The 21414-nt window shown below is 40.9% G+C and overlaps 1 protein-coding gene across 2 annotated transcripts in view; it reads left to right on the top strand.

Annotated features, from left to right (window-relative positions):
• SLC35F4 (solute carrier family 35 member F4) overlaps window positions 1-21414 on the top strand; it is a 278711-nt gene that overhangs the window by 20884 nt on the left and 236413 nt on the right. Inside the window, exon 1 of one of the 2 annotated variants that reach the window (XM_036843260.1) lies at window positions 8928-8982. The exons of the other annotated variant lie outside the window; for it this stretch is intronic. The gene's annotated coding sequence lies outside the window, so the exon portion shown is untranslated. Of the gene's footprint in view, window positions 1-8927; window positions 8983-21414 lie in introns of those variants that run through there. 2 annotated transcript variants of the gene reach the window in all.

Genomic DNA, 21414 nt, shown 5'->3' with positions numbered 1-21414 from the left:
ACAATGAGAAGCCCACGCACTGCAATGAAGAGTAGCCCTCACTTGCTGCAACTACAGAAAGCCTGCCCACAGCAACGAAGACCCAAGGCAGCCAAAAATAAAAAAAAAAAAAAAAAAAAAAAAAGTGCTAGCATTTAAAAAAAAAATGGCATAACATGGGGGTAAATAATATTGTGCATTATCTGTTTCTTGATCTGAATGCTGGTTTCACAGATGTGTTTACTTTATGAAAATATCAAGCAGTGCACTTGAGACTTGTGTACTTTATTGTATGCATGTTATATTGCCATAAAAGGTTTACATTAAAAATTGTGCATAACATGGCTGTATGTCAAAGCATTCCAGTTCATTTTACTGTTGTTTTTAATAAAACATGGAATTACCACTTTAAAATATTTTTCAAATTTTCAAAGTAACATAAAATAATTACTTTTGTGTGTTCCCAGTTCACTCACCCCTAAGTGCATCCCCTAATCTCTAAACAGTATGGGGAAAGTGGTTCTCAAATACTTTGCTGCATATTAGAAACACCTGAGAGTTCTAAAAAAATCCCACTGCCAAGGCTGCATTCCATCCCAATTAAAACAGAGTCTCTGGGATGGAGACCCAGGCATCAGTACTTTTTAAAGCTCCCCAGGAGAGTCCAATGAAGTTTACAGCCAAGGCTGTAAACACAGGTCTAGGGCGATGCTTCTCAAAGTATCTGTGGTGAAGAACCAGTTTGTGTTTTTAAATTCCCGACTCATCACAGATCAAAATTCTTGCAAAATCAATAAATATGAACTAATAGAAAAATAATCATGCACTGAACAATCACAGCAATGTCAACTTGCTGTCAATTTTTCTCACTGCTTACTCTTGATGTCTATATCTTGCCACAGACTGGTCACAATTCATGGCCAGGACCAATCCATAGAGCACACTTGGGTAGCACTGACTACTCAAAACACTGGAATACTCTCTTTCCTTCCTAGCACAAGCTGGGTATCCATACCCTCTCCTCTCTGTGCAAAGAATCTTTTTGGAGTCTGAGGGGATTTGGCCTGGGACACGTCATGTGTGCTCCCACCATTCTCCACAGCCCCACCGACACATTGCAGCCACTCAGATGTTGGGGGCTCTGAAAGCATGGGCTGAAAACCATTGTTAATAACCCATGAATTTGTTTGAGATTTTCCAAGTATTGTTTTTGCTCAGCTGTATTAATTCAAGAAAAACTCTTGACTATTAAAATCTTAGAATGTGATCTCATGTATATCTGTAGTGGATCTAATCTGTAAGTTGTGTGTGCAAGTGAATTTCAAAGGAAAATCCACTAAAGACTCTCAGGAACAAAAATTTGCTTTGCTCTCAGTGATTTTGCACCTTAGCCTACAATACAGTGAAAACTCTTCCGTTACTTGGGCTGGAATCTCTAAAGGACAAGTGGAGTTTCACTCCCAGGGGCCTGAATGTTGTGTTTGTAGGACTAAATGAGAGGGAGTGGGCTGCCATAATCTGCTACCCCTGGACACTTGGCCCAGTCATCTGGCAACATGGACATTTACCCATGTGGAAGGAATCCCATTAGGTTTATAAAACATGGAATGGAGAACAAGGTTTGGGATTGGAGGGACTTTCATCTGAGAGAGGAGTTCAGAATGACTCAGATGAATCTCCTGATGATGACCTCTTAGCCCCTTCCCTCTGGGATCTTCCTCTTCTTCCTTTTCCTCTTCCTCTTCTTCCTCTTCTTCTCCTTCTTCTCCTCCTCCTTCTTCTTCTTCTTCTTGGCCACATGGCATGAGGGATCTTCGTTCCCCAACCAGGGATCAAACTCGTGCCCCCCAAAGTGGAAGCATGGAGTCTTAACCACTGGACTGCCAGAAGTCCCTGGGAGATTATTCTGATGGTGATGCAATTGAATTCTGGTTGAAGCAGATTATCTGATTACCATGATCCAAGACATCTCTGATTTTTTTTTTTCCTTTCTAAATCTTGGCTCACCTATTTTAGAGAATATGACACAATTATGCTTGTTAGAGAACCAAAGGCCACACCAGATGTTATTAATTCCACTCTCAGTCCCTTGTGTAGTCTTTAATGAAGCTGTCTTCAATGGCCTTATTACTCATCTGCACCTCTGTTGCATTCTGATTATATTTGCTGGGTGTGTAAAATTTTACTCCCCTAAGTGTGACTTAGGTCTGTCTCTCAGAAAGGAAGAGGAAAGGAGATGGGGGATATGCTCTGTGACTCTGGACTTGGGTACCCTTCCCAGCTCAAGTTTGGTTATTTGATAAGGGGTGGAAAATTGAGGTAAAATGTCTAACATACTTGTGTATAGAGATCTATCTTCTTTAAAGTTTTACACTCTATGTAAAGCTCATGCATGTAAAACCACTAGCACATGTAACATGTGACACATGAAAACTTATTAGGGAAGAAAACCAGGAATGGAAATCTAAGCCTATGCCATAAGTTAAGGAGTTAGTTATCTCTTGGCTTTTAGTAGAAAATTATACTGAAATATGTACTATGTGCAGCCATGGTGAGGTTGTAACCAATGTTAGGCTGAACTGTGTGCAGAGTAATCTTTGAAGATTGACTATAGATTGAAATGCTCGAGACTGAAACATTCTGAAAGAGATAGCAGGAGCCTTAACTTAGCATAGCACACAAAGGATTCAGGCTGTGAATTCTGAATCATGCTACTGCTGCTCTGTGACAGCTGTATCACGTTTTCCACTCTACGAGGCAATAGCATATCTGATTTCATGAAAACTCACAGCCTCTCTGTGAAGTAGGTGTTACTATCACTATGTTACAGGTGAGGAAATTGAGGCCCAGAGAGGCTACCTTGCCCAAGGGCAAGCTACTAGGTGTCAGGCTAGAGTTTGAACCCAGAGCTGTCTGCTTCCCAAACCCATGCTCTCCCCCAGAGAGAGTAACAAGAAGTCAGCATTGTAAAGTTCAGATCATCCAGTGGCCCAGCTCCTTCATCTCCTGAAATCATGGAAGAAGATGGTAAACTTCACTTCATTTTTAGCAATGCCCTTAACTCACAAAGCACAGCTCTGGTAGTGTTTAGCCTCAGGACCTAAGTGAGGCTTCTCCCTTTCCCCCCAAGTCTGAATTTTACCTTGTATGGACGCTGTGCTTGAAGGCTCTTTTTAGAAAGAAAAGGAGAGATTGAATAAGATGGCTTTGAGAATCAGGCCGGTGTGGGGTGTGTGTGTGTGTGAGAGAGACAGACAGAGAGAGAGAGAGAGAGAAAGAGAGGGAAAGAGAGAAAGAAAGAGGGTTAGACACATCTACTAAGATGCAGTTGGTATCTGGAATCTTACCCTTTTCTAGGGAAGGAGGAAGGGCAGTGGAGAGACAGGAGGAGACGGCCCCCACCTTGACTGGGTATTTCAAGCTCCTGGCTCCCTCCAGATTTTACCTGGATATTTGAGGTGCTGTCTTTCTGGTCACACTGAGGAAACCATGCTTCCAGAAGATGGCTTTTCTTCTTGAGAAGGATTCTCTATTTCCTGAATCCACAAATTAAAAAGAAATAAGCCTATTAAGGGGATGGAGGAAGAGGATGTTGTCTATTCCTGTGGCAAAGTATAGATATCTGTAGTTTTGAGTCATTTGTGGCTGGCATGGTACCTGAGACCAGTATGTATGGAATTTTAACCATATATCATCCTTGGCTGTCAATACTCGCTCTAATATCTAATAAAATTTCTCTAGTTTGAACTTTAAATCATTGGAATGTTGATATCGGTGTTGCTGTTGTCCTTTTCAGAAAATGGAGTCCAATATTGCTCTAATACTGACTTTGTGGGTCTTGTAGTCTCACCTTCTGTTGTTTTATTCACATTACTGAGGCTTCTTCAAGATTCACTGCAGACCTCTCCCAGTAGCCTTGGAAATGCATGTGTGGTTGTAGTGATGCCTGATTACAGGTGGGGTTTGAGCATCATTAGATTCACCCTTGTTGTAGCTAAACCATGCTTGTTTCCAACATTTCTGTGTGAATCTCTTAGATGGACAAGTGTCCAAGTGTCTCTGCTGTGATTAATAAGATCAGTGGGTTTTGAAAAATGTTAAATCAATTGTATTTATGCTTAATGGGTAACCATTTACCTTCTAAGATGATAATCCTACCTGCTCCTATCTTAAATAAGCATTGAACATAAAGTCTCTGACTACTTGATGGAAACCAAAACAAAAACTGAATTTAAGAGAAGTTACCAGGAGGTTATAACATCCTGCACAGCTATTGAAATTGTTTGGCAGTTTTGAGTTTGTCGCAGAAATATTATATTCTAATTCTTTTGATAATCTGACAAGAGTGTAAATTCAGTTTTAAAATTATATGATTGTGAGAAGTGTTCTAAGTACATTAGGAAAAAACCCAAATGGGGAGAAACTGAGCTTCAAGCCCCTTCTACTCCAGCCTTTTAGATCTTTCTCTTGGGTGCTCTGTTTTGGGGGGTCGCTGGTGGCTTAGGTGAAAATGATTTTTTCCCCTCACAATACCCAGAAACCAAAATCTCTGAAATTGTTGAGCTGATTTAAGGGAGGGTGAGATTTGGAGTGGCCCTCAGGATGCTTGGCCAAGTTAGAAAGAACAGACCCCCTTTCCTTGCACCCAGGATTGACACTTTTTGATACTAACCCGAACAGCATTGCCAGTGGAGGTCATGGAGGTCACGTTACTCTCCCTGCTCCATCTACTGGAGGGGCGACTATGGAATGATTATATTCAGTCCAGGTCCTGGCAGGAAACAGATGCAAACTCATATTGGACATCTAGAGGAGGGATGGGCAGGGCGTAGAGAAACCAAAAGGATTAGAAGCCTTATGGCTGGGAGAGTGGGCTGTGAGGATGCAAGAGGAGAGAGCAATTCGTGAAACATGGGAAAGAGGGATGGCTGTGTGGAGAGGGCTGCCTGGCAGGACTTGTGTTGAATGGAGGGACCCTGCAACCTGTGATGAGTTTTCCTGGAGGGATCTGGGGTACAGATATCTTGACATCATTCTCCTCTCTCCCTCCCACCTCTTGCAGGTGGGGACTCTCCACTGGCTGAACAACAAGAAGGTTGATGGGCAAGGGATCCCACAGTTGGAGAACACATAGCTCAGCCTTCAGGCCACAGAGCAGGGTGAAAAGACACAGAGAATATCTCTAGCACTCCAGCAAAGAATGTCTTCTTTTATCCTGCCCCTTTCAGGTTTAGCTGGCTTGACTCTCTGCCCTGTTTCAGAATGCTCTTCTAGAGGAAAAATTAGAAATGTCTCCATTTAACTGCTGTGAACCCATATATGGAAGGGATGTGTGAAAATATGAAGGAAACACATGTTTTGTGATTGTTTTAATGGCTTAGGCAAGCTATCAGCCATTTATCATTTTTAGCTTGGTTATTTTTCTACCCTTTTCCACACTCTCAGAATAAGCAGTCTTTACCCAGCATTTCTGTTATAGAGAGAGGAATGAGAGAAATACTACCGTACATAGAATTACCTATTGTGAAGAATTTCCTCTAGCCAGAAGATAGATCATTATGACTGCCAACATTTGATAGGGGCACAAAAATAACTTGGTATTCCAAATATCTCCTTTATGTAGTTTCTAAATATCAAGGTGCCTGACATTCAGTACACAAAAATTTCCAAGCATTTAGCTGTTTTTTTATTCCAGTTTTCCATCCTTTTGGTTTCAGTAGAATTACATCCCAGAATTCCAAGATAAAAGGAGATATTTTGTGAAACATGGTTAGTACTTGTAATGATCTTTTTGGCTCCTAGTCCCTGTAGATTGACAATCTCCACAGCTGGATTTAACCATTTGGCCCTCACCCGTAGATTTGCCCTTTGCCACGGTCCCTGGTACCAGTCCTCTATCTTTTGGGGACTGGGGACTAGATGGAACTGAGAATCAATAGGCCAATGGTTCCCAAGTTCAGTGCCCTGTGAGTCTTATTCTGATCTTGTGCCCATTCCAAGTATGGAGACTTGCCTGTTTCCATTTAACCAAGCCCCTTCCATATCCCAGTGTCAATGAGTGGGTCTGGGTCTCTGAGACCCCATTGCCTCAATTCCTGTTTTGGTTTCCTGCCTTGTATTCTGGAGGCTGGTGCTTTGCTTTAAACCTTGACCCATGTCATCTTAGGGATTGGAGATATGTCAATAAACCCAGCCCCTTTGCCTGGTCCTCACTACCTATCGCCAGATTTCCCAGACTAAAAACTGCTCACCTTCTTGGATGATGATCTCCCATCATCTGGGGTCAAACTTTCCTTGATCTGCCACTCAGCCCTGCATTCCGACTGGTAGCAGATATTAGCCATACCTGTACAGCTAGTCATACCTAGTTAATGTACTGCTGTTAATTGATAATAAGGTTTCAAACATATTTTCTTTTTCAAAACCTGGTAATAAATAAAATTTCTAGACTGTAGATGAGCTCCTCTGGGACAAGGAATCTCTTTCTCTCTCTCTCTCTTTTTTTTTTTATCTAGGAACTCCCAGTCCCCGAAGTAGCACTTAATTTTTAAAATTAAATATAAAAAGAACAAATGAAATTGTTGTTTAGATGAGAGATTCTTTTTTTAAAATTAATTAATTAATTAATTTTTGGCTGCGTTGGGTCTTTGCTGCTGCGCGTGGGCTTTCTCTAGTTGCAGCGAGCGGGGGCTACTCTTCGTTTTGGTGTGCGGGCTTCTCATTTCAGTGGCTTCTCTTGTTGCGGAGCACGGGATCTAGGTGCGAGGGCTCAGTAGTTGTGGCTTGCGGGCTCTAGAGGGCAGGCTCAGTAGTTGTGGTGCAGAGGCTTAGTTGCTCCGCAGCATGTGGGATCTTCCCGGACCAGGGCTCGAACCCGTGTCCCCTGCATTGGCAGGCGGATTCTTAACCAGTGCATCACCAGGGAAGTCCCAAGATGAGAGATTCTTAATGTAAACATATGTGCATGGACACGTGTGTGTTTTTCTGAAAGTCTTCATAAGGTTCTTTAGATTCTCAGTGGCACTCATGACTCTCAAAAGATTGAAATAACCACCGGCTTAAAATGTACAAGAGAGAAAGGAATACATGAATTACCCTTTTGAAAATATTCATTCTTTCAGGGCATTTGGATATTCTGTAGCAGCATATTGAAAAATAGCAATACCACCTGATGCTCAGGTGAGCTTAAATAATGAGTACAGGGTTTCTATTTGGGTATTAATAATAAGGTGATCTGATGGTTAACTTTTAGCTCTTGGAAATGAATGAGAATCAGCAGGACTCAGATTTTGAGGGCCCTCTGACCTGAGGGAATCGGAGTCAAAATCCACTTCCTTAAAGCTTCATTTATGTGTTTTCATAACCATAGCTTATATAGTTTTTCCTCCCCTCAAAAAACTACCTTTCTATTAGTGAAATCTTTACCTTGTTAAGTTGCTGGGTAACAAAGCTTCAGCCTATTTGATATAGTCTCTGTGACAAATATTATCCCTTGGAGCTTGAGTAAATATACTGTTACTTTGGAGTACGTGAATACCGATATATACTGTATGTGACTGAGGACACGGTACCTGGCATATGGATAGTGCTTGATCAGGTATTCAATGAATAAATGAATATCATTAGTTTGGGGAGGCAATGTAGTGAAGTGGCTAAAAAGAGCATTTATTTTGGATCAATGCATTCTTCGGTGTGAATTCCAGCTCTTCTGTCTAATTTATGACTTTGGAAATAGGAATATTAAAAGTTTTTTCCTCTTTGGATTCTGTGAGAATTAAATAAGATAATATGGGTAAAAACAATTAGCACAGTGCCTGTGGGCAGAGTAGGCACTCAATAAAAGGTAGCTATTAAAGTTATTATTATCATTAGCATCATTCTTAGATCACTTGTCTGGATTCCTTGTAAAAGAATAGAACAAAGTGCGTGTGTGTGGATTTCATTCAGATCTTAGGTAATAAGTTTGGGGACATGTTTTGGCCTACTGGGTATCTGTCAAGTTCTTAACTCTGGCTATACATCAGGATCGCTTGCGGAATATTTAAAAAATACAGAGGCTTGTCTCCAATTCAGGATTTTGGGGCTGGGTCCAGGGCATGTGTGTTTTTAAAAAGCCCAGCAGGTGATGATGATTCACAGACTGGTTCAAGAATCATTGCCATAGGTATTATATAAAGAGTGGCTTTAAAAATGTGAGATGAAGATGGAGTGAGGTTTGCTAACATTGGACCTAGTTGGGTCCTAGATAGGAAGAGAGGAATACCGGAGAGTGATGAGCCTGGGCTTGGGAGCCCAGTGTAAGAATTCAGCCCATCCACTTATAAGCTCTGAGGACGATAGACTGTAAGCCCTGGAGGTCAGCAGCCATGTCTGTCTTGTGCATCTGTATATTCCTACACTGACCGTGAACAAACTATGTAACCTCTCTAATCTCCCTGTGTTCTTATCTGAGAATTAATTTAGATAACTTATGGGTACCTGTGCAATTTACAGGTAATAGATGCTCAACAAGTAGTTCCTATCCTTTGTGTGTGCGTGTGTATACATGCTGCATCCTCAGAAAGGACCCCTTGTTGGAGGGGGTCATCGAGAGAACGTGACCACTGGTTGATCCACAAGCTAAATCCAGGCAGTTGGAGGTTCCTTATCCCTCTCCCAAAGAATGCATTCTTTCCACCATTGCTACAGCAGGGGCCATTTTCAAGGACACAGCCTTGAGATAGTAATGTATTGTTGAAACCATCTGGACTGAATACCAGAGTGAACCCAGTTAAGGCCTCTATATAAACTTTTAAGCTTCTGGGAGATGGGGCAGAGATCTACTCGTCTTGTGACCGCCCAAGACAAGCCTCCTAGGTAAGTTCCCTTGCTGATTAAACCTACCATCTACCAATCTGTCTCTTTCTTATGTCTCTCCTTGTCCTCCACGTACAGGGACCAGTTTCAGATTTCACCCAAGAAGTTCTCAAGTTTGTGGACCAACACCCCTCCTTATTTTTCGAGGTATTTTAATTCATGCTATTCTGCCACTCAAATTCTCTATTCCAGCCAAATAGATTTATTTACTAACCTCTGAACTTACCCTGTGTTTTTCTGCTTTTAATTTAGCACTTCTCTCTATATGTGTATATCTCTATAAAGTTTCCCCTGACTCACACAATGTAAACTAATCACTCTTTTAAAAAAATTCTCATGGTTGTGTTAATTTTGGCACTTGATCATGTGCTATATGTGAGTTTTTTTTTCTATTATTAGACTGAACTGTCAAGTCTTTTATTGTTGTTTAACTCTCCTTGCATTTATATACATAGCTCCTCAGCTAGCTTGCCTTTAAACAAGCATTGGACCTTGGAGGCAGGGACAGTATTAAAGTGTATTTCACACAGCAAGAGTTCAATGAAGATGCATTGATTTGGAAAAAAATTTGTTTGACTCTATTTTCTTTTGATTCCTTCATTTTCTTTTATGGGTTTTTGATCAAGGTTTTTTTTGTTGAAACTCTTATACATATTGCTGGCCCCGACTAGAAGATAATTTAAGTGCAAAGAATGTTTAGGGAACATTCTAAATTTGGAAGTATATACTAGGGGTTTAAGAAGGAGGAGACATTCTCCCTCTTCTTTGCCTGCCTGGTGAATTCTCACCTGTTCTTTAAGCCTCACTTCTGTCCTCCCCACCTTCCCAGAACCTCACCAGGGAATGTGAATTCTTCCTTCACCTGAACTGTAGACCCTCTATTATGGAACATTGCTTTGTATCCCTTCATTTATCCATTTATTTCTCCCACTGGCTTGTGTGTTGCTGAGGACATAAATTTTGGCTTAGTCATCTTGATATCACTGGCATTAAGCACAGTGATTTACCTATAGAAAAAACTCATTAACTCCTGAATCAGTGTGAGAACACAGGGACTCATATTCAAGTTGTAGAAGCAGGATATGGCAAAAGACAGTAGTTATAACATAGAAAAGCATGTATTAAGTTTCCAATGAGTGAGATAAACAATAAGCCTTTGGAAAGAGTATTTGAGGAAACATAAGGAAGAAACCTTGGACAAGGTAGAACTTGATGGAGGGGTCAGATTTGGCCATCTGTAGAAGACTGAGAAGGTCATTTCCGGTGGAGGAAATGAGCCAAATTAGGGAATGGGGGCAGTGCATCAGTAAGGACTTTTGGTTGCACACAACAGAATCAACTCTAGCTAGTTTAAGTCAAAAAGGAATTTATTAAATGATTTAGAGAGCTCACACAATCTCTTCACCTGAGAGTAATACTTAGACGCTAAGGAGCAGTCCCCGACCCTACTATGAAAGAGTCTGGACATGTGACCTTTCTGGCTTTTACCTTTGGAAGGTGGGACAAATGATGAGTGAAATAATCAGAATGTAGGGTAGTATTAAACTATGTTAGGTGGACATAAATGACTTTGTGCCTGAGCATATTTGGGTGACAGCAATTAGATCAGGTAAGCTAAAGCAGAGAAAAATATGAGGAATAAATTTGGGAAGATCAGTAAGAGCCAGATCTGGGAGATCCTTGAATGGTACTGCAAAGATGTGAACTTTTCTCTGAGTGAAAGGGGAGCATGGAAGATATTTGAGCGTATGTGTGTGGGGTGGGGGTGAGAAATATTCTGGAAAATGTCATATTTTGGCATTTCTTGAAGGCTGGGTGATTTAGTCACAGGAGAGAGCTCTCATGAGGAAGGAGGATCTGGGGCCTGGCACTAAAGCCCCTTCAGAGGAAGATTGGCTTTGGAAAGGTGGGGGGTTAGCTTGGGTAATAGTGAAGGTTCAAGAAATGATGGGCTGGGATGTGGGGGCCATCCGGCTGTGACATCAGTCACCTCATTGATTCAGCTGATTTGGTTGGTTACGTAGTGTCCCCTTCCTCTCTCCACATTCACAGGCATCCCCCACCCCAGCAGCTGTGAGATCAGTCAAAGAAAACCTTCACCAATAGAGGAAGTCTGTTCTTTCATCAAGGGCATATGAGTGTGTGCATTCCCTTATTAGAGCATTAGGTGAATTCCTCTGCAAGAACCAAAGAAGCTCTCAAGAAGTAATGGGGTGACTCAGTAAGTTGGGGGTCCCAGTAAGAGGCTCTCCTTCCCTCTTTTGTAGCTCCCTTCTGTTCTTGCTGCTGCTAGAACAATTTCCCCAAATTATGAATTCCATCAAACCCAGAATTCTTAGATGGTTTCCTGTTCCCTATAGCAGTGTGTCCCAAAGTGTGGGACAAATATTCTTGGTGAAATGTAAGATGATTTAGGTGGTACGTAAGCATGGCATTAAATCATCTTAAGTTACATAGTGGGAAATTTATTCCTTTTTAACTTCTCTTTCAGTCCTTCTGCTTTTGACAATGAGGAAGTGTAAGACTAGTCTATCTAACACTTCTAAACTCCATTTTTAATAAGGAGAAAGGGCCTTAAGCTAAGTGTTCCAAATGCAAGCATATCATGCCATAATTTTAATAATATTATTTTCTTTAAAAAATTTATGGCGAACGATTTCAGTTTTTCGTATATGGCAGTGACATAAAATTTTAATGTCTGGATACTTAGGAATTATTATTAACTTTCTTGGATGTGATAATTATGTTTTTAAAAAGTCCTTTAAATAATGATTGAGAATCCCACAAATTAATGTCAGACACCAAACCACAGATCCTTGCAACTCGGAGAACACCAGGAGTGAACTTTTAAGGTAAACCACAGACTCTGGGTGATTATGATATGTCAATGCAGGATCATCCTTGGTAAAAAAATGTACTGCTCTGGTGTGTGATAATGGGGGAAGTTATGCAGGTGTGGGGGCAGAAGGCATTTAGGAAATTTCTGTATCTTCCTCTCAATTGTATTGTAAACCTGAAACTACTCTAAAAAATAGTCTTTTAAAGTTTATGTATACACACACACACACACACACACATGAAATGACATAGTGTCTGTGATCTGCTTATCACAAATGAGTTAATTCAGCCATGTGTGCTGGTGGAGATGGTCTGGAAGGAAAATATAGAAGAAACAAGGTTAGACATGGATTGATATCTGTTGTGCTGGGTACATGTAGATTTATTTTACTATTATCTCTAATTTTGTATATATTTGAAAATTTCCATAATAAGGTGTTTAAAAGTCAAAAGAAAATTTCAATGTTTAATATAGAAAATGTAATCAGAAAAACTAAATCAAATAATATAGATGGTATGTGGATAAAACATTAGTCAAATTACTGAAGTCTATGGCATACTGGTCTACTGGAAAAAGTTCAGTTTTCACATTGGGGGATCTAGGGTCTTTCCTGTTAGAACCCTTTCTCACTTCCTTTCTTGCTTCTCCAGATGCAATAATATCAGGTTACCAGGAGTTTCCTGGTGTGTCATGCTCTCACACACCTATGTCTTAATGTAAACTCTTCTGTTTCTCAGAACGCCATCCACACATGTTTGCTTGGAGAATTCCGGCCCAAACAAGGGAAAGAAAGGAACATTCTTATAGGCCCTGAAGGAAAAGTTGAAATCACTTGGGACTAGCTCGACTTAATACCAGGAAAAGAAGGAGCCAACTCCAAGGTTTTAATAGTGGAATGATGGCAACTTTGACTAGGGAAGCTGCAAAGGGGGAGGTATTCTTGGATGATCACTGGTAAATGAGGTTTTAGGCATGTTGAATTTGGGGTGTCCTCCAGGAGTCCAGGGTGTTGCTAGCAGAAAGTGGGCAGGGGTCATTTCTCTCCAACCAACTTTTGAGAATTCAGTAGATAATTACGTGGCAGAAATATTAGAGTCTTTGTGTTCCCCTATTTCCTGTGAGTCATATTTTGAGTAGTATTACGCTGACAGACAATGATGAAGAGCAAAAAACGGAGAGGGTGTGAAATACAAACCAGTCATTTGCTGCTTTATAGGGGTGTTGACAAAGACTTGGGGGTTGGGAGAGTTCGAAACTCTTGGTTTATGTCAACTTTGCCATTGTTACTGAATTCTAATCTGACTTCAGATTGCTGACAGGCAGCTGTAGTTAATGTGGCTTCACCATGGCTTGTGAACTTCAGGGGCTACTGCAAGACCTATCTGGACTTTGTGGTCTTTTACATAACTTGATCTTTAATGAGGAGCAACAGTGTCATTATAGCACCTGAGGAAGATGGGGTGGGTCCTTTACCCCAAGCATGGGTCATCCTTGGGGAGAGTGAATTACACGGGTTCTGTTTTCAAGTTTCTGCTGCAAAGAGCAGCTTTTTGTACTGGTCTGTTACCACTTCATTCTATTTTTTTGAGAAGCAGCTCACTGTACTGACATGCTAGCTAAGAAAGGTTTGATCTAATTTTAGTTGGAGTAAATAGAATGCTGTTCCTCCACTGTGTTTGCACTTTCCATTAATAGAATGATGGTTTACTTATGCCACTGTCCTTTCTAACACGCATCTTATCATGTCCCCTTTCTTCATTGGCAGCAGGGACCAGGGATCAGCTCTACTGAGATGTCTTTGCAATTCCCATCATTATATTTTGTAGGCAAGAAGCATATTTTTCTGTGTATTTAAAACTGAGAAATACGTGATTATCGCTTTGGGCCTGCTTGTGAGAGCAGGATTTGACTCTATTTGCACTCTATAATTTATGACATTTTTGTAGCTCACTGTTAGGGCTTGCACAAAGCAGAGAGAATGAATCTGTAGAGGAAAAAGAAAATAGAAAAAAATGAATACATCAAGGGACTGCAGTTACTCGGTGATCAAAATCTTGCAGTAGTTTGTTTTGTTTGAAACAGATTTTACTTCTCAGGACCCACTTGTTAATTTTTCTTACTTTTTACCAGTTCTGTCCTTTTGGTGTTGACATTTTGTACCCTAAAGTTTTCAGATGTCATTGTTGGGGACTCCATTCTCTAGTAAAGTTATTTCTTAAAATGTTAGATTGCTCTTGTCTTAGTTGGATTTTAGAGTCTGCCTCTGATATTATTTTAACTTATAAACTTTTAATGATGTGTGGTATTTCTTTTATGTTTCACTTAATTCAGCACAAGATTTTGTAAATAGATTCAGGTTGATTTTAGCATATGAGAAGAGAGGGAAAAAAAGATTCTTGTAGTAAAATTAAACCCTTTTTCAAATTGAGGCTGCGGCCTCGTTTGTGTTGTTGTTTAATGTGCGTTTTTATTGTTTGGTGTGAAGCTAGTGTTCATGAAGGTGATTTGCGAATATAGGAAAAAATAATAAGAGATGCATCAGAATTGTGCATGTAATCTCCATGGTATATTTAAACATACTCAACCGCTGCCCTAAGGAGCAAATTAAGCATTTATCCAAATTGAAAAGCTGATGAGAGGTTAGCTGTGGTCATGACTGGAAGCTGTATTAGAATATTCATTTCACATAGATTGTTGCTGCAGTGTATCCCCCCAGATGGTGTGGATGCCTGTCAACTGCAGAGCACTTCTCATTTTTTGGTTTGCCTCCGAGTCAACTTAGGGGAGCTTTTTCACAATACAGATCTCCCAGGCCTTGAACCCTGGAGATTCTGAGTCAGTTGTTCTGGGACAGGGCCAGGCACCTGCGTTTTGGTTCATCAGAATCACCTGGGGAGCTTTCACAACACACTGGTACCTGGGCTCCATCCCCCAGAACACTGACTCACATCCTCTGGAGGTACGAGGCCTGGGAAGTCTGTGCTGATGTTCACAAAAGGATGAAAAAACCTGACTTATCTAGCAGGGATGTCCTTGACAAATATTATTTACTATCCCAGAACATGCAGAGCTAGGGGTAGGATTGAGGTCTCTTGGGACCATGAGAGACCATGAAAGAAGAGGAAAATTCTGTCTGTCTCCAGGGAGATTGCCCTGAGACTGGATGATGATGATGATGGTGATGATAACAAAGTAGCTGTCAGCTTTATATCAGTTCTAAGTAGAGGATTTTTGTGCCTGTATTTCTTTATGCATATGTGATTTTTGTCTGCTTAATTAACATCATTCACGGGATACCTGCTCTCATGTTCTTAAAATATTTATCATTAACTAAATGAACAAATTCTCCAACAATTATGAGGACTTGGAGAGAATAAAAATACACTGGGTCTTTATTGGCAATGCTCACAGAAACCAACACCTGATATATTTCATATATTTTCAGAAGGGTACATTTTGCTATGAAATGTGAAATTTCTTTATCAGCGAGTGCAATTTTATAGATTAATTTCAGTTTCAGTGTGCTATTTTTAGTGGCCGTAACAGCATGTTTATTGCTATCAGAGATGTATGGAGAATCTGAGTTTCCTTTTCTCTCACCCCATTTGTAGACCATGCCAAAATTGGAGTTGGTAAAACATTGGGTTAGGAAGAACATGACTTGAGTTCTAGTATTTTCTCTTTCTTTTTATGAGTTTTGTGACCTTCGACAAGCCACTTGAAGTCTTGGGGTCTCATCTTCCTCATGTATAAAATGATAATAACGTGTCTGCAAGCAGGGGACTAGACCTGTTAAACTCTTGAAGCCCATTCCAGCTACAAGTTCCTGTACTGAGTCTGCAGAGGAGAGAGGAGTGACCAAGGCAAGGTGAAGTCCAGTCGAGTGGGCTGGGAGGAAGTGGACTTCCGAGCTCAAGAAGGCTGTATATCCCTCCTAGTGTTGTCCTTTAAACCCCGGCTGCCTCTTCAGTCTTGCCCCTGGTTGCTATGGTTTTCCATGTCTCCTGGTTTGTAGATTCATGGATTTACTAAATAATGTGTGATAAAACCTCAGTGGGACTCCTGAGTCACTTGTAAGGGATTAAAGATATTTTACAGAGTTGTTTGCTGACTTGGACAGTTGCAGGGCTAAAAACATGAACTTGTTAAGACACGGATATACATTTATGATTAGGAAGAGTTTTAATGAAACATTCATGACTATTTCTTACATTTGTCTGGAAAAATAACTTCAATCACAGTAGGGTATTTTGCAAAGATATTATTGGACCCACAAATATACTCTAGTCTCTCGAGAAGAAAAAAGCTGCAAGATTTTCACTCTTTAAATTACTGAAGAAAAGGGAAATGATTACATTGTAATATCCCAACTGGCTGCTTGAGAATTTCACAGAAAACAAGAACACTAGGTGGATTATTTCCCGTGGTGGTTTGTGAAGCATGACTGCTGCCATACTGCAAACCTTGCTTGTCTTTTGCTATCTTTCTGCTCTGGATCGATTCAGTTTGTCCCTCCTCCCTCCCTTGTCCAACCCCTCCATCCTCCTCTGAGAACTGGGAGGCTGAGCTATCAGACTGAATCCACCGAGTCTTAGTCTGCTTGGGCTACTGTAACAAAACACCATAGGCATTTATTTCTCACCATTCTGGAGGCTGGGAAGTCCAAGATCAATGTGCCAGTCAATTTTGTTTCAGGTGAGAGCTCTTCTTTCTGGCTTGCAGATGGCTGTCTGCTTGCTGTATCTTACACAGTAGAGAGATATAGGGCTCTGGTCTCCTCCTCTTCTTATAAGGGCACTAATCTCATCAGGGGGCTCCACTCTCATGACCTCATCTAAACCTAAGTACCTCCTAAAGGCCCCACCCCCTAATGCCATCTTACTGGGGTTAGGGCTTCAACATGTGGATTGGGGGTGGGGCGACACACTCAATGGATAGTAACCAGACTCTCTTGCCCTGCCCTCTGGAATCAAGCTGAGTTTGCTTAATGGAAGACACTCGTAGGAAGGGCTGGAGGAGAGAGAAGTCAGGGTGTCCTCGTGGCTCCCACCTCTTGGGCTGCATCTACCCTTAGGTATCCCCTTCTTCCTCCAGTGTTCGGCCCTGCTTGCTCCCCTTCCCCTTTGGGCCTAGGGGTGATAGTAGCTCCATCATGCTGTCCTACTGTCCCCCTGCCAGTCTTGACTCTGGCCTACTCCTTCATAAACAACCACTTGTTAAACAATCCTCCCCACTCCCCACTCTAGAGCACAGTCGAGTTCCTGCTAGGATCCTGACTGATTCACTGCCTGAAGAGTTGATTACAAAAGATCACTGAAGAACCTCCTTGCAACTCCAGTACTCTCTTCATTGCACTTGCTGTTATTATATTTACTTCTCTTTTTACTCAGAGGAAATGGCTACTGAAGTGATCTGGCTTCTTTGATTTCCCAGAAGCGCTGGGAAAGGGTGGTGGTAAGAAGTCAAAGATGAGTTTTGCCTATTTTTCATACTGCCTGGCACCAGAAGTTTGAATCAAACTTCTTTGATTCAAAAATACATGTTCCACTATTTTCTTGTTTTAAAAATAATAGTCATTGCATGATGGGGGTGTGACAAGATGAACATTTTATATTTTCTGGTAGGATGATAAACTGCTGCAAACTTGATGGAAAGAAATTTGGCAGTTTATACTAAGAGCCTTCAAAATATTTAACTTGTTGACCCAGTAATTCTACTTCTAGCAACCCATCCAAAGGAAATAATTGTCATTGCAATGATAAGTGCTCACATAATCCCATAAAACTTTTATTGATCATAATTCATAATAATAAAAATAAATGTTCAGCAGTATGAAGATGGGTTCATGAACTAAAGTACCTCTGTGTAGTTTGTATACCATGCAGTCTTTAAGTTTATAAAGAATGTTATATACCATGATAAAAAAATCACAGAACAAAATTTTACACACAGAATGAACTCAACTATTTCAATTTATGTGTGGGTAAAAATACATCTATATGTCTGTATTTATATCTATGTATCTATCTATAGAGAAGTCAGAAAGAAAAACTACACATTGAAAAATCTTCAGCGATTAACCTTTAGCAGAGAGATTATGAATGACTTTGATTTTTCCACTTGTGATTTTCCATATTCTACAAATATATATTCTTTAAAGTAAATATTACTTTTCTGTATTTAAGCACATACATTACTATAAATGAAAAGTAGTTTTTTTTAACATGAAACCTTCAGTAAAACCTGGGATATTTTTAAATAGTGTAGCATGGTCACGATGCTATTGAGTAATCTTCTTTGGTAGCAAAGCTAAGGAGCTGAGAGATGGTGTCCAAGCCCGTGGGACCAGGGCCCATCCCTAACCCTGCTGATGCTGCGTTTCCCTCCCCAGAGGGCGACAGCTTTGGTGGCTGCCTTTCCTAACCTTATTTCTCTCCTTGTCAGATAAACCTGGTTGTATGTTGCATTTTCCTCCTTATTTATTTATTTATTTTTAAAGTATAGAAACTAATGCTTTTTTTTGTTTTTATTTTTTAGAGAGTATTAGTCATTTTTAAATTTTTATTTATTTATTTACCCATGGTTGTGTTGGGTCCTCGCCTCCGTGCGAGGGCCCTCCCCAGCTGCGGCAAGCGGGGGCCACTCTTCATCGCCGTGCGCGGGCCTCTCACTGTCGCGGCCTCTCTTGTTGCGGAGCACAGGCTCCAGACGCACAGGCTCAGTAATTGTGGCTCACGGGCCCAGTTGCTCCGCGGCACGTGGGATCTTCCCAGACCGGGGCTCGAACCCGTGTCCCCTGCATTGGCAGGCAGACTCTCAACCACTGCGCCACCAGGGAAGCCCCCCTCCTTATTTTTAAAGAGGGAAATTTGGCCTGCCCTCACATCTACCTAACATGTAGGTTTTCTTTGTCTCTTTTGGGAATCCAGTCCTTTTTTAAAAATTTTTTCTCATGCCACATCTTTTTTCCTTGCCAGGCGTGGGTTTTTAAAATAGTCTTTCAGATCAGGCTATGGGAAATTGATTTTTTTTCGGCTCATTCTTCCTCATAATTATGCAAAACCTGATCCGACCTCCTAGTTTTCTGCATTCTGTGGGCTTTCAGACATGGAGTTATAGAGGTAGATTTATAGGAAGCAGGGCCATCCTTATGGTTTACACACAGCTTGTGTACCTGTGGAGATCCTGTTAAGATGAAGCCAGCTCAGGTGGAGGTGGGGAGAGTAATGCACTATAGCATGTCAGTAGTCAATACCTTTGTGGTCTGCCAGGTAATTAATTAGCTGCTTCTTTGGAAAGCAGAGTGCAGGTCCAGAAGGAATGAGGCACAGTTGAAGTTTAGATGGAAAAAAGAGGAAGAAGATGGAAAGGACCCTTGGGATACTAGCCCAAGCCTTACTTGAACAGGAGCTTTCAGCCCAGGAGGTGGAATCTGAGGAAGAAGCACTGGGAAAGGGTGGTGGTAAGAAGTCAAAGATGAGTTTTGCCTATTTTTCATACTGCCTGGCACCAGAAATCATGACCAATGAGCTACTAGAATTGGGTGCAGTCTGGTACAGTGAAAAAGGCACAAAATGGTAATAATCATCATCATAACTTCCATTTATTGAGCATTTGCTATGTGCCAGGCTGTGCTAAGCATTTACATATCTTATAACTTTTAATCCTCTCAATGATGCTGCAAAGTAGATTTTATAACTCCTACTTTATGGGTGAGGAAACTGACAGAGAAATGAAGGAACTTGTCTGAGCCATAGTTAGTAAGTGATCAAGCTGAGTTTTGATCCCATACCCTGTGTCATGGCTGAATATAAAGTGGGCATCCCTTGTACAGGGGGTCCTGGGTTTGAGTCCCAGCTGATAGTAACAGTGACCTTTCGCCATCTTTAACATCTCCAATGATCAGATTCCTGTACTAGAACTCATCACTTACACATAATTTACATTTTATCAGATGCATTAGAGTTTGCAAAGTGCTTTCTAGCAAATCCTCTAATTTTATCCTCCCAGCAATTCTGAGCGGTATCAAACATAATACCTGTTCTAAAAAGCTGCTTTAGTATTAGATCTATAAAATTGATTCGGAGAAACCTTGGCACTCTCTATACACACAGAGGAATTGCTCTGATGACAAGACCTGTAGCTGACCCTATTCAGTCCACTCACAAGCCTGGACCCAAAGGAAAAATAAGAAGAGAGACTCTTAGGCAGATGCTCTTGGAGATGGAGATTGAGGATTCTTCACTTGCATGGGCCCCTCCCAAGGTCCTGGGAATGGCCCTGAAATGAGTTTGTCCCCTCTCACATACTGACCTTCACTCATTGCAAGTGGTATTGGAGTGACTGTTGGAAGTTTTGGGATCCAGTTAAGGGGAAGTTGAGTTGGGGATACATTTAGTTTGGATTTAACTACTTCTTATTTTCTATATATATGTGCCAGCCTCTTTGTTTTTCTTAAGCTGTTTCTTCCCCCATCATGCCCTTCCCCCAACCCTTTATGTCAAAATTCTCACTGATAATCACAGTTCCTGTCAAATGCACTTCCTTCAAGAAGGCTTCCCTGATTACCCTACATGGATGGCATCTTCCCTCCCCTTCCTTCCCATGGGGCTTTATCGATCTCTCTCCTTTTATTCATAGCACTCATTTGCTGTCTACTGATGTGTTTTTTTTCCTCCTGACCCCAATAGACTGTAAATGCCTTTAGCATCCTCTCACTTCCCCCTTTTAAATCTCTTTACTCTGTGATTATACTTTCTAATATCATCTCTCTATTCAGACCATAAATGCATTGAGAGCAGACATCCAGCCTTCTTCAGCCTTTTATCCTCCTCCAATACCTTATGGGATGCCTTGCACATAGAAATCTTCCAGCAAATCTTTGTCAGATGAATAAATATTCTTTTTAGCTTTAACTTCAAAGAAAAATAGAGATGGGGAGCAGTGTTATTTATTATAACATCAAATTGTTTTTCAAAAAGTTATGTGCTCAGCAACAGTGACTGTACTATTTATCTATTGCTATCTAATAAATTATCTCAAAATGCAGGGGCTTAAGACAACAACATTTATTATCTCACAGTTTCTGTGGGTCAGAAATACAGGTGATACTTAGATGGGCCTTCTCTCTCCAGGTCTCTCACAAGGCTGCAGTCACCTCAAGGCTCACCTGGAAAAGATCTCCTTCCTAGCTCACCTGCATGGTTGTTGGCAGGATCACTTCCAAGTAGGCTATTGGACTGAGGCCTCAGGTCCTCATGAGTTGTTGGCTTGAGACATCCTTCTGTCCCTTGCCACATGGGCCTTTCCATAGAACATCTTGTGACATGGCTGCATGTTTTATCAGATCAAACAAGTGACAGGGCAAAAGACAGAGCAAGTTGGAATCAGAGTCCTTTATAAACCAGCTTTGGGAGTGAATTACACACATTTGCTGTATTCTGTTTATTAGAAGCAAATTACTAGGTCAAGCTCATTTTCAAGGGGGAGGGGACTACACAAAGATGTGACTATGGGGAAGCTGGGATCATTGGGCCATTTTAAAAAACTATGTATTGGGTAGATAACTGTATCTGTGTACGTTGCAACACTTTATAACATACAGTTAAGTTATTGCAAGCTCTCCTATGAAGAATGGCTTCTCGATATGAGAATACAGCAAAGCAGTGGAAGAAAAGATAGGAAAAATCATCTGAGGATGGATCATCTGAATCTTGAATATCAGGTTAGGAATTCAGATC

Source organism: Balaenoptera musculus, chromosome 2 (assembly GCF_009873245.2).
Source record: "Balaenoptera musculus isolate JJ_BM4_2016_0621 chromosome 2, mBalMus1.pri.v3, whole genome shotgun sequence".
Classification (NCBI taxonomy): Eukaryota; Metazoa; Chordata; class Mammalia; order Artiodactyla; family Balaenopteridae; genus Balaenoptera; species Balaenoptera musculus.
The sequence above is the reverse complement of the archived record's forward strand: the minus strand, read 5'-3'. Positions and strand labels throughout refer to the sequence as shown.